Below are 21,075 nucleotides of genomic sequence, written 5' to 3'. Positions count from 1 at the left end.
AGTCAGGAGCAGCCTTAAGTCAACTGGTGCCCTAGGCAAGAGGGCTCCATGGCACCTCCCTCCACAACACTTGATGCCCCCATCCTGGTCTACCTACACTAAATAAATGCTGGAAAAGTGCCCCTGCTAGAGCAGTGCCCTAGGTGCCTGCCTAGTTGGCCTTTGCCTAAGGCCGGCCATGCAATCAGTAACTGTCAATCAGTGATTTTTCAATTTGGGGAACAGGGATTAGGTAGGCTTCATTTCATGGGATAGTTTTCTTCAGATGATAAACCTCCTATATTAATACTAAGCACAGTAACATGTACATTTAACTACACAGTGAGTACAGGTAATGTGAAAAACATCTTTCTGCAAAGTTTATATGATTCCTACTATATATAATACATATAGCCGCAGAGGTACAGCAGTAGCATTGTCACCTCACAGCAATAGGTTCTCCCATTCAATTCTTGGCTGGAGTGCCTTCTTTGTGGAGTCTGCATGTCCTCCCCATGGTCAAGTGGTGTTCTAAAGACATGTGTAAATGGGTGTGCCTTCGTTGAAGGTTGGGCATCGGGCTGGCACCTCGGCACAGTAAAAATCTACTGCCAATCATTAGCGGACCAGAGTTCCGCTGTGGCGACCCCTAACCGGGAAAAGCCAAAAGAAGAGCAACTATCTATAATACACATAGTATGTCATGCTGTAGTGTGTCATATGCGTTCTCCATATTGCTTAATGGCACCTAGAGACAGCACTGGGAATGGGTGCATTGTGCATTGCAGATTACAGTCCACACAGGATATATATAACATACCATTGTGCCTTTTACATATGAGTCAATATCACTGGCATGTGCTGCTTATGATATAGCAGAAGATGATAGGATCATACTGATTTAAGTTGCATTTCACTGAGGCTTGATGAACTGCATTGAAAGCATAGTAACTCTCAGCTATCAAAAACACATGTAATTTTTACAATGTCATTTTACACCAAATATAAAAATAAGCATTTTTGTAGGGGGGAATCTCCAGTGTGAGAGAGTTTGCCCTGCACACACATACTGATCTCTAAATATACTAGCTTTATGGTCACACAAGTTTGATGTAAAGAAAAAAGTGAGTTGGAGTGTAGGATGGATGTGCAAGGTCACTGACATGGTGTTCAGTGGACCGAGGCTCACATGGTCAGAGACACAACAGCTTTTACTGTTGTGTCTAGGCCTTTGCACCTCTTGGTAAGTACACTCATACTACAATGTGGGTGCCCATTGGAATTAACATGTAGCTCTTGCACATCTTCCCCAATCCGATATGCTGTGACTGTCACCTTTGTCAGTACTTTATGTTATGCGCATGTTTGTGTTTATTCTCCTGGTATGTATGCTGGCTTGGGTTGTGGATGGCTTCAGTCATGATTCACCCCCCCCCGGGTACACTGAGCGTCTGAGTGCTATGTTAACCATGCCATCAGTTTTATATATGTGATAAATCCAAAATACATTGTCCTGTGGATACTTTATTGCCTAAGTAGATAATGATGGCAGTGGCCACATATACCCATATAAGTCTGGTAAAACAGTTGGTGGAAAACATGCACTGGTCAGTATACCCTGTAGCCACCACTGCAGACCAATACCCCACATACATACATCATGTAATGGTACATAGTTTTGTACAAGATGTTGTGCTGTCACGTATGCAAAGGCATACTGTGCCCACCTACCTCCTACAAGCCAGTGATGTCCCTCTCTATGATCTTCCTCAATGCTGTCTTATTTCTCTAGTAGATCTTCTGGTTTTGTTGTCTTGGACTGTGTGGTGATCACCATGCACTAATATTATAAAGCGTATCACACATGGGTACTACCCAAGATGATCCCTCAGGTGCATGTTGGTGTGCACCCCACAACATACACTCCTCAACCACTGTGTGTGGATTTTAAATTGGTGTCATTTGCTGCAGTTGCAAAGGATAGTTATTTTGCAGTTACATAAATTTAAGTATTATATTTCCATCACGAAAATGGTGCTTTAGCCCACACAACTGGTAAATGTTAGCATTCTGCACAGTGTCTTTATACTGTCCTGATACCTGTGTAATGATGGCATCAGAGTAACCCAAACTGTGAAGTTGATGAATGCTAGCTCATGTGGTTAATATATTTTGCAGCATACTCCTTGTATGGTACCTTGGCAACAAAAATGTGTACACTTAGCATCAAGTAGTCAAGAAACCAATGCTATGCCATGGAAACCTTACATGGCACTATGGTAACCACCTGGTGTGGAGTGAGGACTTTCTGTAGTTCATGGTTTCACTAACATGACCATCAGGAAATTTTCAAAGATGTGAGAATATAACAGTCTGAGGCACTCCTGTGATATCACTCGTGCAGCTGGGATGTTCTAGATGCCTACATATCCAGGATAAGGCACATTTCTGCTTCAAAGGTAAAAGGTTTCAACCAAAAAAGCTATATGCCATTACATATGATTCATACATTTGATACAAGGTGTGACTTTCCCTTCAGTCCAGTTAGTATCTGTCAATAACATCCAGGTAATATAACTGATATGCATGCAGTCTAGTGAGGTACTGAGATTAAATTTATTTTTATTTATTTATCCTTTGTTGACCAGTTTAGTCCTACTAGGCTAGTAGCCTCTTTTCATGGGAGATCCAAGATGATATTTATACTATTAGGGGAAACTTGTCAAGGGAATCAGAAAACCTCCCCTACTGTTATCATGGAATCTTTTACATCCACCTGAGCTACCACCAACTCAAGATCTCCTCCACATGACTACACTTTAAAAGTTCAGAAAGTCTTAAAAGCACAGTCAAACAAACCATCAAGAAGCTCTGTCACAACACCCAGTACTGATAGGATAAAAACAATGTCCCCCACACAGTAGATTTTCCCCACATATCCCAGATGAAGAGTTGCAATCACTTGCCCAGTCATCCAAAATGTTACTAAAGGTTGCTGAGGAAGTAGTCAACTTTATATGTAAGGGCAGCCTTGTCCACAAATGGCGAATTTTTCTGGGTTAGCTACCTTTGGCACCACTTGGCGATACTGATGTAGGAGTAGTACAGGTCTATGTACCTTTAGCACCACTTGGTGATACTGATGTAGGAGTAGTACAGGTCTAGGTACCTTTGGCACTACTTGGTGATATTGATGTAGGAGTAGTACAGGTTTAGGTACCTTTGGCACCACTTGGTGATACTGATGTAGGAGTAGTACAGGTTCAGGTACCTTTGGCACCACTTGGTGATACTGATGTAGGAATAGTACAGCTTTAGGTACCTTTGGCACCACTTGGTGATACTGATGTAGGAGTAGTACAGATGTAGGTACCTTTAGCACCACTTGATGATAATGATGCAGTACTAGTATAGGTTTAACTTGGTGATATTGATGTAGGAGTAGTACAGGTTTTAGGTACCTTTGGCACTACTTGGTGATATTGATGTAGGAGCAGTACAGGTTTAGATACCTTTGGCACCACTTGGTGATATTGATGTAGGAGTAGTACAGGTTTAGGTTCCTTTGGCACTACTTGGTGATACTGATGTAGGAGTAGTACAGGTTTAGGTACCTTTGGCACCACTTGGTGATACTGATGTAGGAGTAGTACAGGTTTAGGTACCGTTGGCACTACTTGGTGATATTGATGTAGGAGTAGTACAGGTTTAGGTTCCTTTGGCACTACTTGGTGATACTGATGTAGGAGTAGTACAGGTTTAGGTACGTTTGGCACCACTTGATGATAATGATGCAGGACTAGTATAGGTTTAACTTGGTGATATTGATGTAGGAGTAATACAGGTTTAGGTTCCTTTGGCACTACTTGGTGATATTGATGTAGGAGTAGTACAGGTTTAGGTACCTTTGGCACCACTTGGTGATACTGATGTAGGAGTAGTACAGGTTTAGGTACCTTTGGTACTACTTGGTGATATTGATGTAGGAGTAGTACAGGTTTAGGTACCTTTGGCACCACTTGGTGATACTGATGTAGGAGTAGTACAGCTTTAGGTACCTTTGGCACCACTTGATGATAATGATGCAGTACTAGTATAGGTTTAACTTGGTGATATTGATGTAGGAGCAGTACAGGTTTAGATACCTTTGGCACTACTTGGTGATATTGATGTAGGAGTAGTACAGGTTTAGGTACCTTTGGCACTACTTGGTGATATTGATGTAGGAGTAGTACAGGTTTAGGTACCTTTGGCACCACTTGGTGATACTGATGTAGGAGTAGTACAGGTTTAGGTCCCTAGAACACACGCCTCTACAACTCACATGTCTTTAACTTTTAGCACATTTATGTGATGAATGGCATTTACAAGAAAGCAGAGCACTCTGCTTCGTGTGTGTGTGTGTGTGTGTGTGTGTGTGTGTGTGTGTGTGTGTGTGTGTGTGTGTGTGTGTGTGTGTAATTTGTGACATTTGGTAACAATTCTTACTTCTGCCATATATGTGTGTGTTGTGACTCACACATATATCATAACTGACACATTGACACATTACCTGTTATTCTTTATATTATTTTTTGCTCCATTTGTCATTTACATCCTGTCACTTCAAGCATTCTTTCAAAATAAGAGATATTGTCTGAACTTCAACAAACTTGGCAAATCATTCTACCCTATGTGTGAATGGATTTGGAATCTGTCCAGTGGTCTTTTAAGTTCAAGGCAATCAGATGACACCATAAACTAGGCATGCACAATTCATGTCTGTTTTTATGTGTTTGTGATATTTGATATGCTGGGTCATTTGTTGTAAATGCCTTGCCTGACATTATGCTTCTATCACAGCTTTGTAATTCAGTAAGTGGCATAAATTCAAAGAGTACCATTGTTGCAACAGACTAGGTCTCCAAAAGTGTCCTGTAACAAGACATGCTGTGGCATTCTTCACAAACTGTAAATCTGAAAGAAATCAGACATTTTCTCAGTAATTAATATGTGAAAGGTCTTTCTGAATGGAGACTTATCAGAATGTTCCAGCTATAGAATTTCTGCCATCCATGTGAATGGTTCAACCAGTGAAGAAGAAAAACTTGGTGTATTGTTTTAGTCATTACAACTCTTTGACATATGCCATTATTTTGTGTTATGTGTAGTGTATTGCCATCATTTTCTTTAACTGTCTCTGGGAGAAGCAGTGTAAAAGGACTTAGAAAGAACACAACAGTCAATATTGCTCACAGCGCAATATTGCTCATATCCCAGTAAAATAAAATCCAGGTGGTCACATTTGTTTTTCTTTAAACTCAATAGCTGAAAACTGGGATTCATTGAAAGTCCACATTCCAAAAAAATTCATTTTTGGTAACAATTATTGTCACTATAACAGACAACGATGTATGACTGGCTAGCAGAAAAGGCAATATGTTCAAATGGTTTGTTAGCACAGGAATAGGGTGACCAACAACACAGGTGATGATCAAAGTTCAGGAAATGGCTCAATGTCCCAAGAGGGCTGCCAAGAATTGTGAGGGTGTTTTTTTTTTTTTCAAGAAGCCTCCTAGCATAGTATGGGGGCTTACCTGCATTCCTATGGTCTGTTACAGGAAGAAGAACCTGCCTGCACACAAGTGTATACATCTCTGTGATGTCACTGTAAGTGACTAAATAATAATAAAGATAAAACATGCATCCACATGCCTGATGCACACCATATGACTAAATTACTGGTAGCCTAAAATAAAGTGTTGTAAATTTGTGAGTGACAACAAGATAGAAGTAATAGGAGTTATGGTATGCCAGAAAATCACTGGAGAGCATCATAGGCACGCTGTCTCTCACAATAATAATGAAAAAAAATGATATGTGTTCAGAAATTGCAATACATAAATGACTGTCAGCATTTCTTAAATTATCATTAGCAATTGTACGGACATTTGATGGTAACATAATGTGTGTGTGTGTGTGTGTGTGTGTGTGTGTGTGTGTGTGTGTGTGTGTGTGTGTGTGTGTGTGTGTGTGTGTGTGTGGGTTTATGTGTATTCATAAGAGCTAACATTCAAAATAACAAACATTTTTACAAATGTTCTTTTTTGCCTTGTTTTGCTGGCTTAAGAGATAGAATTTTCTAAAGCGCACATATATGTATAGTATCAGTGTGGCAGGTCTCATCCTAGGATGAGTTAAAATTAATGTTATATAAAGAATTCTGCGCATAGAGTTTAATATGCTGTTTAACAATTATACATTTGGTAAATATTGCTGTATATAAAAGGCCACGTTATTCTTTAAGAAAGAGGTGGGTAGGTCTTTGCATTAGCTGGAGAGGTTGGAGAGCTGTGGTGCTCAAGATCACATTTGTTGGCCTCTCACTGCAGGGTAAGATTTGTGTTTGGAGCTGCAGTTCTGAGAGATGTGCTGTGGAAGAGAAGAGACAAAGTGAAAGAGCCTGAGACAATCTGGAGATATTCTTCTGAAGAATCCATCCAGGAGGCAGCTGTCTTAATTTATCTTGAGACTAAAAATAAACAGACATGGGAAACTGCAGAGTCTGTGTGCTATTTTTGTTTCACGACCTAAAAAACAGTTTGTACCTCTAAACTGTTATTGACATATGTATTAAATATATACATATACACTCCCATGCACACATGTGCATGTATACACACACACACACACACACACACACACACACACACACACACACACACACACACACACACACACACACACACACACACACACACACACAGTGTGTGTGTGTGTGTGTGTGTGTGTGTGTGTGTGTGTGTGTGTGTGTGTGTGTGTGTGTGTGTGTGTGTGTGTGTGCGTGTGTGTGTGTGTGTGTGTGTGTGTGTGTGTGTGTGTTTAAAATAACATAGTGTGGTAGCTCTACCATGTGCATGCCATCCAAGTAGGAACAAGGCAATTTTATTACTATGTAGATGTGTCAGGAAGATCCACAGGATGCTGAAAGCTTTGTAACATTAGATAGGGAGATTTTATGTTCTGACAGTTTGTATAAATAAATAAATATCTAACAAAACTGTTGATAAGACATTGATTAAAGGGAACGGGGGCTACATCTGTTATACTCTGCTTTAAATGTGGGAAGAGAGGACACATTACTAAGTACTGTGAAGGAAATACCAAAACTGAAACTCGTACAGATCACCAAAAAGGAGGGTGAAGGTGAAGAGGCTGTGGAATGTGAACAAGCAACAAGTTACCTAGTCAAAAACAGTTTTCTGTTACTATGCCACCATGAAATAAATCATTTGCATAATTAAGGTGGGAAGATAGGAAATGAAATGGTTGCTTAAGTCTGGGAGTATGATCACTCTGCTAAAAGCTCATTATATCTATAAAGTGAAGGTCTGCTCACGGAAGGAAAGGAAGGTATTAGTTGTCCTGATAACAGTCCTAATTTGGGAAAGGCCTGCACCTGATAGATGTGATGCCTTTTCTTAATCTTGATGTAATTAGTTAGAAGTATTTCCCATATTTCAAATGTCTTTGGAAGCAGTGGGAAGAGAATAATAGCAGTGAGCTTAGTACAAACCCCAGTGTTAGTCAAAGTTAACCCAGTGCAACAGTCCACAGGGTAATACTCGACCCAGTCCACAGAAAGAGAGATAGAGAGAGTGACAAGGAAGAAAAAGGGAATTTTAAGTCCTAGAATTTCTATAGAGGACCCAAGCCAAGCTAAAGTATGGATAAATGTTTCTAGAAAGGGGAGTATATGCCTGTGTACCACATGAGTGCCCATGAAGGAGAAGAGGCACCAGATGTCTGGAGAAAAGAGCAGGCCCCAAGAACCCAAGATAAGGTCAAACCCCCAGAAAAAGGAAAAACTGGAAAGTAAAGAACCACAGAGAAAATGTGGAGCTTTGAGGCAGAGGAATAGTGAAATAAGTCCCCTAGAGCAGGCCCAGAGAGAGGAATGAAAATGGTGAAGAACCACAGAGGAAGTGAGGAGCTTGAGTGAAAGAGGCGATAGAGAATGATCTGTCAGAATACTGTAGTGAGTTACCTTTTCTCTGAGAAGGCTGGGCTGCAAAATTACTTATACCTGCTATGGCTGAAGGAGGAACTTTCAGGTAAGCTGACTAAATTTCAAAAGGGCCCAGTGGGGGAGGAGATAAAACATTAAGATGTGCAAGAGAGAACATCTCTAGAATTTTAGGAGAGGATGTTCCCAAGGGACTCCCACCATCTTAAATCTATTTCAAACTGAAGAATGACCTTTTGTATTGAATAGCTATTGAGAGAGAAGTGACTGTTCTGTAGGTACTGGGGAGGGGGTTAGGGAAGGACAAAACCAAAACAGGAGCGCTTCACAGATTTCACTAGATGGCTGGGTGTTATAAAAGAAGTTGAAAACATTTGTGCTAGTGCCCTGACTGTGAATGTATAGTTCCTAGCCTGGGACTTCAAAACCATTTAAGTCCTAGCCCACTTTTGAGACCATTGCAATGGATATAGTTGTACTGTTGCTCATGTCCAGCAGTAAACACCAGTTTATATTGGTAGTCCTTGACTATGCCTCTCAGTTTCCTGAACTGGTCCCACTCTGAAAAGCTAACTCTAGAGTAAGCACAAAGGAACTATCTTTATTGTTTTCTCAAGTAGGGAATATGATGGAAATTTTGACAGACTAAGGGGCATTCTTTATGTCAAGAAACATTTGTGCCAGAGATTTATGGTTGAAAAGCTAAGGATGTCAGTAAGGGTTTAACCCCTTTGAGTTGTATGACAGGAGTCCCTGAGGGCCTTTACATGTAACTAAAATAGGCAAGGGAAGAGGACAGGACACATTTTACAAGTGTTAGTGAATATGGATGAAGACTCTCAGCTTGCAATCATCCTCAGATTTTGTTAACTAGAGATCTTCATTTGACAAGTGCAGATCTGAGAAGCAAATATTGAATAGTGAACATCCCAGCAGAGTTCCACTGGTCACCTTCATGCTTTCAGGTAATGTATTGCCTACTCATACTGTGTGAGTCCTGCCCTAAGCCAGATGACTATCCACCTAACCCTATATGCGTCAATTTAGAGTTCCTTCAGCTTGTTTATTATATTTATGTGTGGTATAGTAGTGAATGCCTTGGTAAGGTCAAGATATGCTGTGTGGACAGCTTGTCCATAGTCTACAGTGTGAATAGCATTATAAAATAAATCCACAAGTTAGACAGAATCTACACTTGACAAAGTCAAACTGCTGGGGGGGGGTCATGTGATAAAATTGTGACATCATAGTTAATTAGGTCAGTTATGATATTTTCCATGGCTTTGGATATGAGACTTATTACACTAATAGGAGTGTTGAACAAGAATTCCTAGAGCAGAGAGTTTCAGCTGAGGGATCAAATTATTATTGGTCCCTACCTCTGCAAACAAATTCCTTGATAAGTTGCAAGGACTGTACAAAATCTCTGAGTGAATAAATGGTGTTAATTACAAAGTTAGGCAGCCAGGAAGGAGATAATGTGAGAAAATATAACACATACATGTTCTGTAACCCTGGAGGGAAGTACATGTAAATGTAGGAAACATGATAACTGGAAGCAGAGATTGCATAAAACAAGGGTGGGAACCCTTGCCCCTCCATTGGTAGTAGATGAAACACTCTCTCAAAACCTTAAAAGCAGGGTGTATGTGAAATCCTTCTGTGGAACATGGAGATATTTTCAGAACTACCATGAAGAGCAACCGTCATTAAGCACCACACAAAGACAGTCCCAAAGGAGAAGGTCAACTATGGCCATATTCACTACCAGAAGTTGAAAAAGAGTCTGTAAGGGAAGAGATAAAAATAATGTTAAGACTAAAGGTTATTGAAGAATTCATGAATAGTCTTCAATGGTTTCAGAAAACTGAATGATATCCCTAAATTTGGTAATTCGCCAATACCTAGAGTAGATGAGCTGTTAGAAGGGTCTCAAAAACCTGCATTTTTGACAACCTTGGACATCACAAAGGGGTACTGGCTGATTCCCTCGACAGATAACAATAAAAAGAAGCTTTCTCCACAGCAGATGGGTTGTTTCAAGATTGAGTTTTATCTTTTGGTCTTCCTGGGACCCCAGCCGCATTCCGGAAGCCGAATGATAGAATACTAAAGCCTCATCTGGTTTATGCTGCAGCCTCCCTGGATGATGTTGTCATCCATTCAGAAGACTATCATTCCTACCTCCTAAAAATCCAGACAATGCTTAATTTATTAAAGCAAGCAGGGCTAACAATTAATGCCCATAAATGTAAAATAGGGATGACTGAGGTGAAGTACATCAGATATGTGACATGAAGAATCCTTATAAAGCGTCAAAAGAAGAAAGAAGTTGACAGGAACTAGCCTTTTCCTAAAACCAAGAAGCAAGTAAGAGCCTTTTTTGGTCTGGCAGAGTAGTAATGGCAATTTATTCCACAGTTTTCCTGTATGATATGGCTGTCCTGATGTCCCTTAACTTCTCCTGAACTTTTGTTGTCTACATGGATGTTTCAGAAGATAGCTTGGGGGCTGGAATGCACAGAAAAAATGTAATGAACATCTGGTATATTAGCTTCATAAGGAACTTAATAAGGAAAATATTTCCCTAATAGTAAGCTACAAATTTCAACACCTTTGTCAGTGTTATAGATTTTACTCCCCTGCATGCCATTTCTGAAGCACCTTCTGCTTTAGTATTTTTCAACACAAAATTGACCACAGTTCAGGATACACTGTACCGCCTTACAAAAAAGGCTTAGATTACAGCATTGCCCATGGCTTTCAATGGATATTAAAAACAAAATTAAAGCTAGGGATTCAGCCTGGAAAACCCCAGTACAGAGCTGCATCAAACTTTTTGAGTTTAAGGAAAGAAACAAGAATTGCAACAAATACTACAAAAGCCCTGTACCCAAGACAGAAGCAGGAAGCAACTGGTCTAGACCCAATCAGTTTTGAAAAGAATTAAAGTGCTTAACGGGGACATTAAATAACTCTTCAGCTACCAAGAATGATAACTGTTCAGCTGCTAAGAATGAACCTTTCACTTCTTTGAAATTTCAGTAAAACAGACTAAGTTCCTACTTCTCAAACACAACAATTAAGGATCTAAATTCAGCAGTTTTCCTTCCACTTTCCTAGGACTTGCAACTGAAAAAAATCACTAAACCCCTTTTTTATATATTTAACTTCTCTCTCACCTCAGGCCCTGTCTCACCAACATTCAAACATGCAGTTCTAATCCCTGTACCTAAAGTCACTTCTCCTAATGGGTTGAATGATTATAGACTTATTTTTACCCTGTGTCTTACTACCAAAATATTTGAAAAACTTTTACACAAGTAGCTACTTAAGTACATTAACAGCTAAGGCCTGTTACGTGATGCATGGCATGGCTTTTACAAAGCCTTCAGTACTTTTACTGCCATGGTAATGGCCATTGATAACATTATTGCAACCCAAATGAGAGAATTACTAGTACAGGTCTTTTTGCTGATGTGACAAAGGCTTTTGAAATAGTCAACCATACCTTTCTTCTCAACAAACTCAAAAGACTCAGCTTTGGAGATAACACCATCTGCTGATTCCACAGCTATCTAAAAGATATAACTTCTCAAGTCCAAAGCAATGACTCATCCTGTACTGCTGGTAAACTTAATATATGCTTAGCACAAGGATTTATACCAGGTCCTCTTCCCTTCTCTTCTCTTCTCACTCTTTGTTAATGATCTCCCCTAGAATTACCAAATCTTAAATTGATAATTTATGCAGATGATATGCTGCTCCTGCAATCCAGTACAAGCCACTCTGACCTTCAGATGAAGTTACAGGACAATTTGACTCCGTTAAGTCATGGTCTTTGCCTCAGCCAAGAAATTACTTACCATTCCTCTTCTCTTAACAGATCTTAATGGGATCAGAATACCTAATGTCAATGAACAGCAGTACCTAGGCCTAATACTTGACCCTATCTTTTTCACACACACACACACACACACACACACACACACACACACACACACACACACACACACACACACACACACACACACAGATTTTGTAACTAATGAAGTCATTGTTCAATTAAAGCTATGTTACAAGATCAGTCACCTCTTTCATCTTTGCTCACAGGACCATTGCTAAAAATATTTTAATATCCAACCTTTAATATGATCTTCCTTTTCTCATTATGCATTCAGCACACAATACTCACTGAATACAGATAGCTGAGAATAAAATATTCAGATTCATCCTATTAGCAGACACCAAAATACCCCACTGCAGTTTGCTAAAAATTCCAAATGGTTTTCAATGCCTCATAAGACCACTTTTCTTGCAAATACTCTAATTTATAAGGTGCTAAAACAAGGTCACTGCCCCCACCCTTAAGAGTGAAACTACCTTTCCAAAACAACTTTTATGTACTCAGAATTGCATGGGACAACTGTTTCTCTCTAACACGTCCTTCGTTTAAAACTGCTACAGGTGACAGATCTTTCTCTAGACTGGGACCTGCTACCTGGAGCCATCTGCCTACAGCGATAAAAAGTCTAGAAACCATTACAAGCTTCAAATATGCAATTAAAGAACATCATGTTACTGATGATGCAATTGTCACCATGACAATGGTTAGGTAATTTACCATCCCATATCATGAATGCTAGAATACACTGAATAAACTTTTCTCAGCCTCTTAATGTGGCATCTTATATGCAAATATTCCACATGTGTATAGGAGTATATGTATTAAATGTATGATTGCACTAAATTTTATGCACATCTTAGCTTATGTCATGTATATATCTTTTTTTCAATGAACTCTGACTGTATCTTTTAATCCTACCCTGTCTGCAATCAATCTTACAGTTATGTCTTGTATTTTGCTATGTACTCATTTTGTATATAATATTGTTGATTCGAAGATCATGATGTATTTTCTGATCTTTGAGCTCAAGTCGTGGCTAAAGAGGGTCGACAGACCAGTCCACTTATCCAATAAATAAATAGTAAATAAAATAATAAAGAAGACAGAAGTAGTCCACCAGTGAAAGAGAGAATTTTGCCATTGAGTGGATGTTAGGCTCCAGATGGTAATCCTCATTTGGCAAGGTGCTTACCATTGCCACAGATCATGATCTCATCCAGTGGTTTAATCAAAAAGAATGTAACATCAAGTTGAGCAGGTGGGCCCTTGAGTACAGTCATTCTATTTCCAGGTGCAACATTCCCCCAGTGTATTCCACCACAATGTAGATGGTCTGTCTGGGGCCCATAGACCTTTCAACTTGTTTGAGCCTTGTAGGTTCAGTCTGCATGGAAGTTCATCTGTAACATAGCATGATAGATTCAATGGGTACTAACCAAGCATGTATGCCAGCCTGACAGGAGCAGAGTCATTTTGAAACCACAGCATTAATTCAGAGACAAATGTGGTGTACTTTGAGGAATATGACAGAATTTGGCAAGGCTAAGTTAAGATAAGGATCAGTCTGCAGAGTATTAGGGTTTGGCCCTTTAAGCTGGTATGCCAGATTTTTAGATCTTTCCTTCCCTAATTAAATGAGAAGCAAATCAACAATGGTCAAAGCAGCTGTGAAGTCCAGAGGAGCATGGACTCTGTATTTCTGGATTTAGTTGTGGTGAAGATATAAAAAGACTATCTGAAAATGAGGCAATTGGCTGCAAGTTGGCAGTCTTTAGGAATATTTGTATCTACCAGAGAGGGCTGTGGCAGTGGAATAATACAAGGTTACGTTGGTTGCTGTGGAGATACTTTATAGTAATCAACTTTGCATGGCAGTTCATTTAACTTGGTAGAGACTTTTATACCTTTGAATTGTGATAACATTTAACTGTATTTCGGCACTTGTGCTAGTGGGTTGAAGTACAGTTAGAGACTATATTGCAGTAAAGACTTCCTTCTTTCCAAAAAGCCACACATAAAGCCAAAGCCTTGCTATAATGAGCATTAACCATACCTTGAATAGTTTTGTTGTGGTGGGTATAATAAAAGGTAATAGCATCACACAATCATTTGGAAATAAAAGAAGGCAAAAGTAGAGTCACAGAAAAGAAGGCAGAGGAAAAGGAGACACATAAGTATGTGGTAAGGATTCAAAATAAATAAGACAAAGAAATGGTCAGGTATGAAGTATGAGACAATTTAATAGCTCATTTTATTTCATTTCATGTAAAAGCATGACAAACAACAAAGAGACATTTTGTGCCATTACATCTGATACTGTTTTTTCAATGGAAAATTTTCTTGGAGAATATGAAAAAAGAAAGACTGTTACCCATGGAATCCTTATGTGATAAAAGCATTTAACAGGGAAACAAAAAAGAAGATTCATGTACAGTTTTGAATAGAGGCAGAAAGAGAGACTTTGAAAAGACATTTCAAAGCTTTATGTCAAGAAGTACTGCACATTGCAAAAGTTTATGATAAAAAGGGTTTATGGGCTGGTGGCTGAGATTGTAATATTGTGTTAAAAATAGAAAGAGAAAAAATATATAGATATACCAAGCATGATAAATATGGAAAGGAATATGGGTATTGTAAAATACCGGAGACAACCCAAAACATGTTTTTTTTTTTTTGGGGGGGGGGAGAAGGGCATTTGTTAAGTAACTGTGATAAACAAAATGTTATACTTGTGGGGAAATCGGACATGATGCAAAAAATGTGAACTGAAATGTTATAAATGTAAAAAAATTGGACATTTATGGATGGATTGCAAAAATGAAAATAACAGTAAGGAAAGAGAAGAAAATGAACAAAGAGAAGACATTTTAGAATTAGTAGAAACAGAAGAAAAATTGGATGAGAAAAATTAGTAAAGAGGACATAGAAGAAGGTTCTGAAATAAGATGAAGATATAAACTGGTAGGTATTAAAAGGGAAAGAATAATTCTATTGGTAAAAGGATAAAAGCCATAAAAAGACATTTTTAAGGGGTAAGTACAAAAGAAAAAAGAAAGGAAATGGATGAAAAAGTGTATATACAAAAAATATTGGGACTTGCTATACTAGTTGGGGTGTTTGAGTCACAGCACAAGGTACAATGTTTGATTCTCACCTTTGGGAAGGAAATTGATTTAGCTTAAAATGGCCTATTAAGAAATTTAGCCCTGTAATTAGCTATAAATTTATGAAACCATGTATGTAAGGAAAGGAAAATGAAAATTTTAGAGTGTTTTCTGTAAATGTGAATATTATTATGAATATAGCAAGAAGAAAAGGAATGCTGTAGTGGTGTAATACATGTGATGTACATGTATTTATATTAGAAGATACAATATTTTTAACAAATGAAGAAAGATTACAGAGAAACTTTGGGGAGGAAAGATAATCTGCAATTTGGGAAATTAGAGATGTTCTGGGATACCCATATTCTGTAGAAATACAGCAAAGATATTATATGTAACTTTAGCAAAAATTGGAACATTAACCATTGTAGATTTAAAATGGAAAAAACAAGTCTATGGAAGTATAACACTGTACACTTATACCAAGGGAAGGATGAGTATAAAATGCAAGTATGTTTGAGCAAGAGGATCAGGAACAAACACAAGAAGAAATCCAAATAATAAATCAAGCAGAGTAGGTACAGATGCAAGGAGAAGAGGAGGTGATAAGCATAGATATGAATAAGAAAATATAAATGAATCACAAACAATTAAGAACTGAATACAGAAGAAGGTTTTGAGATTAGTGGTGAAGATGTTAGCTGGAAGATAGTTAAAGATAAAATGAATTAAATTCTTAAAAGGGTATGCGAGAGAGAAAAATCATAGGGCTAAGTATGAAAGAAAAAAGAAAAGGGTGAAGTGTTAATAATATTAAGTTAATAGGATTATTTGAAAAAAGAAAAGAGATAATTGTAGACTACTGACTTTAAATGTAAATACTTTAAAAAGTATTGTGAGAAGGTTAGCCATTATAGAATGGTGTACAGAACTAGACATGGTCATCATAATATTGGCAGACAGACTATTAATGAAAAAAGATATTTTATAAATAAAAAATTTATGGGGAATGATATTGTTTGGAATATAAGTCAACATACTTGTTCAGCAATAGGACTTCTGATTACAAAGACAGTCAAAATTCTGGATATATAATGTTAGTAATAATGGGAATCTAACTATTATACATATAAAATGGAAAGATAAGGTATATGGAATAATTGCCTTATATGCAAATTTTGCAAAGAAAGAAAGAGAAAACTTATTTAATCAGATTCTGAACTATATGGCTATAATTAAGTAAATTGTTATATCAAGAGATTTTAATTATTATTTAAGGAAAGAAAAAGAAAAAAGGCGGTAATATCAAAAGGATGATGTAAACTATGAGATGTAACAAATTGTGTATGTGGAATAAGAGTGACTGGATATATAGTAGGAGAATATATAGAATGGAAATATATTATTTTCTGATATCTGAAGGACTGCAAACTATGTAAGAAGGTACAATATAAACAACTTTTTCAGAACATAAAGCCATTTGGATAGAGATGAAAGATAAAGAAGATGTTATTAGGATAGGAAAAGGAAAGGTTTAAAAAATGTTAAATGAGAAAAAATTGGAAGGAAAGGGGCAAATAGGATGGCTAGACATATGGGAGGATACTAATAGGAGACGATTTTATAAAGATTGGTCTGAATGGTGGATGTTTTTCAACAGCAAATAGAAAAAAATTACATTTTGTGGCAAAGAAATAAATGGAAATTGAAGAAAAGGTATAACAATATAAGTGAAGAAGCATTCAGCAATTTAGAAAAAAAATAATAAATATTTCATTAATGAAAAAGAAATTTATGAGATAAATCAAGGTAAACACAGGGATTTATTATTTAGGCAAATATATTTTCTTTGTGGAAAGAAAGAACAAAGAAGTTGCTCTGTACTTAAATAAAATAAGAAAAAGACAATATAATATGAGAATTAAAAGATGAAAAAGTAATGACGTAGACAGATAAAAAAGAATAATGGAAATAGTACTGGATTATGTGCAAGAAATGTTTGAAGATAAGAAGAAGAAAGGAGAAATATTATGAAAAGTAAATACTTTCTTAGATCAAAATAATATGGATTTAGAGAAGAGGATAGTATTATAGGAATTAGAATATTAGGACAAGTAAATATAGAAACAGCAGCAGGACCTGATGGAATAGAATACCAAATCTATTAAAGCCTAACAACAGAACACAAAAATACTTTATAGAAGTCTTAAATGAATGGTTGCATGTGGGTTTCAAATATAAGGAACTATGTAGTAAGATATTTAAATTTATATGGAAAAGGGTGAAAGAAATGAAATAAGAAATTGGAAGCCTATAGTACTGAATAATACGAACTATGCATTTTTAAGGAAATTTATACAAAAAAAATGGAAGTAACAACTGTATTTACAAGATACAATATATAGTATAAGAGGTAGAGGAATTTTAGAATTGCTAACAGTTGTTAGAGAGTTAGTAGATGATATTTTAAATAGTCAAGAAGTACTACAAATCATGGTAGGAGATTTATGTAAAACTTTTGACACCATACAACATGGAATTTTATGGGACATATTAAGTCCTATAATATGTGTAATAAAATAAAGAATGTGCATGTGACTTGATATGAATATAATAAAGTAAAAGTATTAATTATTGGTTAGTTAAGTAAGGAAATAGAAGAGTGGAATAACACAAGGATGTCCTTTGAGTAGCATAATATATTCATTAGTAATGAATGTGGTAGCAAGTTATATTACTCTGGAGTTAAAAATGTAAGTTATATGACACAAGAAGGAATTGAGATACTTATGATGTTATCATATGCTGATGATATTATATTATATTAATCACTAGATAGATGAGTGGAATGGAAGAAACAATAGCACATTTAAATAAATGTTTACAAATAATAAGCATAAATCTGAATAAAGAGAAAAGTAAAAAAAAATGGGTATAATGGAAAAATGAAAGAAACGTATTTCAATATGCAAGAAACAGATGTATTAAGAATTAGATTTGGGAAGCAAGATATTGTAGGTTTGGAATGGAAGATCATAATAGAAAAGGTTAAATGCATGTGTGATTACTGGAAAACATTCAGACTTTCATTTATGAGAAAAGTATATCTCTTGAATTCTGTAGTATTAGGAAAATTAAAGTATTTAGCTAATATATTTAATATGCCAATAATATATGAAAAGAAAATTCTTAATATTATGTTTTCCTTTACGTGGGAATCTAGACTGAAACTTGTAAAGAGAGGAATATTGTGTGTAATGAAAGAAGAAGGGGTTTGGGGTTAATAAACCCTATTGTATATGCAGGGTCTTTGAACTTGTATAAAGTGCTTAAATGGTTAAGAGAAAAATATAGATATTTAATAAATAAAATATTAAAAGGTGAATATAAAATGGAGCATGATAAAAAAATCTCAAAAGAGAAAGAGTTTACAAAATGATGAGATGAAGGTTTACCAAGAAAAAAAATGATAATATGAAAGCATTCGAAAATGATAGAAAAATGTGGTATAAAGATGTAATGGAGAAATGTGTTTATGTATACCCACAAAAAGAATTAGAACAATTTAAAATTAAAGCTATCAAAGCTAGAAATGAAAGCTGTGAAAATATGTTTGAATGTCAGGATTTTTTGTGGATGTTAGCTATTAAGAAATTGCTGGTGAAAGCTAACATGCCTTATAAAAATGATGTGAAAGAATATACAATAATTCTGGAGAAAATGTAATTGCAGAACACATCTTTCTGAAATGTAAAAGAATTTGAAAATATGCAAAAAATTAGTTAATACAAATTATGTTGATGATATGTTGATGATATAAAAGAAACAACATAAATATGGACATGATTGAATATGTTTTTTTTTTTCTAAAAAATAAAAACAAAGGATATGTAGCTAAAATGGATAGAGGAGTGTTTAGTTTGTAAATTCTGTGTGAATTAGTCAGACAAAACATCTCTATATTCTCCTGGAATCCCAGTCTGTATAAGAGGTCCCTTACCCAAATGAAATATTCCTGACACCTTGAAAAATAATATGCAAAGAAAGGCAAATTGCCTAAACCAGAAATATGTGAATGACTTGCACTCAGCATGAAGCTATGAAAATCCTAATATGTGGCATTATTGACTGACTCTAATCCTTTATTTTAGGAGAAGATTAGTACACAGAGCATCATTGTAGACAAACTCAGAGACAGAAAAGGGGATGAGGGGAGACAGCTGAAATACTTTGCATTCTATCATTATTTATGTCTATATGATACATCTGACAATGTGCTCACTAACAAAGTGGTTATAATTGCTGTGTGTGTGTGTGTGTGTGTGTGTGTGTGTGTGTGTGTGTGTGTGTGTGTGTGTGTGAGAGAGAGAGAGAGAGAGAGAGAGAGATAGAGGCATCACTGACTGCAACAGGCAGTCCATCAGCATTAAGCTATGAAAATCCTAATATGTGGCATTATTGACTGACTCTAATCCTTTATTTTAGAAGAAGATTAGTACACAGAGCAGCATTGTAGACAAACTCAGAGACAGAAAAGAGGATGAGAGGAGACAGCTGCAATACTTTGCATTGTATCATTATTTATGTCTATATGATACATCTGACAATGTGCTCACTAACAAAGTGGTTGTAATTGCTGTGTGTGTGTGTGTGTGTGTGTGTGTGTGTGTGTGTGTGTGTGTGTGTGTGTGTGTGTGTGTGTGTGTGTGTTCTTAAGTATATGTGTGTAAGTGTGTCTGTCAATCAGTATTTCTGAAAATATGTGTGTTTCTATCTGTATGTTTGTATGTCTGTCTGTGCTTCTGAATGTGTCTATGTGTTTGTAGACATTAAATACTTGTATAACTTATATTTTAGATGTAAAATACTTCCTCCAACAAATTACATATACAATAGTAGGTTTGAAACATTAGAACATACTGTATTACATCAAATTTAAAAAATATATAGTAATAAAAAAACAACTTAACCTATTCTCTAAGTGCAATGATGTCTGACAGGGTGTGTATTATTATGCAAATCACACCCTTCCAGAGATGTAGAGACCTTACATCATAAAACACCCCTTGGTATGCATTATTTACTCAATAACACTCACTGTGCTGTGCATCATTCGTTGCTTATAATATTGGATAGACAAAAGAGCATGTAGAAAAACTCATAATGTGATCCAGACACAGAAAACATCTAGAAACCTCTGAAATGTGGATCCAGGGATATGATGTTATACATCTTTTAAATATTATGATATCAGAAAACTTAAATGGAAAATAAGGGAGAACAAAATGAGAAGAAGTAACATTTAGAAATTAGAATCATAAGCAAGTTTAAATAAAACACTTATCCTAACAAAGAATAGGGAGAGCTTTTAACACCTTCTGAGAGAGAAGACCGAGCATTGGTGGTTCAGTGGTAGAACCTACAAACAGCAAGTGAGGGGGAATTCTTCAGTAAAGGAGGACACTCCCATTGCCAAAAGTAACCTTGATAAATGTAGGACTTGCCAAGGTGGAAAGGGGGCTTGCAAATAGTCAAACAGACTTATTAGACTATCCTAGTTCTGGAGGGGGGGGGGGTTTTTTGGAAACTCCCTGCCATAGTTCTTTTAAATGTTTGCATATCAGCATCTGAGGGTTCAGTTTAATTTGCCTTTAAAAGAAGGTGAAAGGGGGAGTACTAAATCTCTTATCTAACTAGGAGAAGGAAGGTTGAAAAACAGAGATCCTCAGAATCAACATACCCTTCCCATCACACGTAACAAGGACCTCTACATCAGATAGTCCAAAACTAACTCTCTGTCCAAAGAACAATTCAAAATTTAATTTTTGCCACATCTGGGATGTTTTGAGAATGCAGCCAGACAAACATTGTTGTAATTATTCCAATGGCAGCAGCCCTGGAAGTGGCATCAGTGGAATCACATAAAGCAACCAAGTGAGACAAAGCAGATTTCTACTCAGCAGAAGAAGCAGATGCCATAAACATTCCTTATATTCTCACAAGAGGCAAACATAAACTTCAATATGTGAGCTTGACTGCTGAAAATAATAAAAACGAGTGTTGCTGAAGAAGACACCTTT

Source organism: Protopterus annectens, chromosome 6.part1, assembly GCF_019279795.1.
Source record: "Protopterus annectens isolate FY-2018-M chromosome 6.part1, PAN1.0, whole genome shotgun sequence".
NCBI lineage: Eukaryota > Metazoa > Chordata > Ceratodontiformes > Protopteridae > Protopterus > Protopterus annectens.
This window is presented reverse-complemented; position numbering follows the sequence as displayed.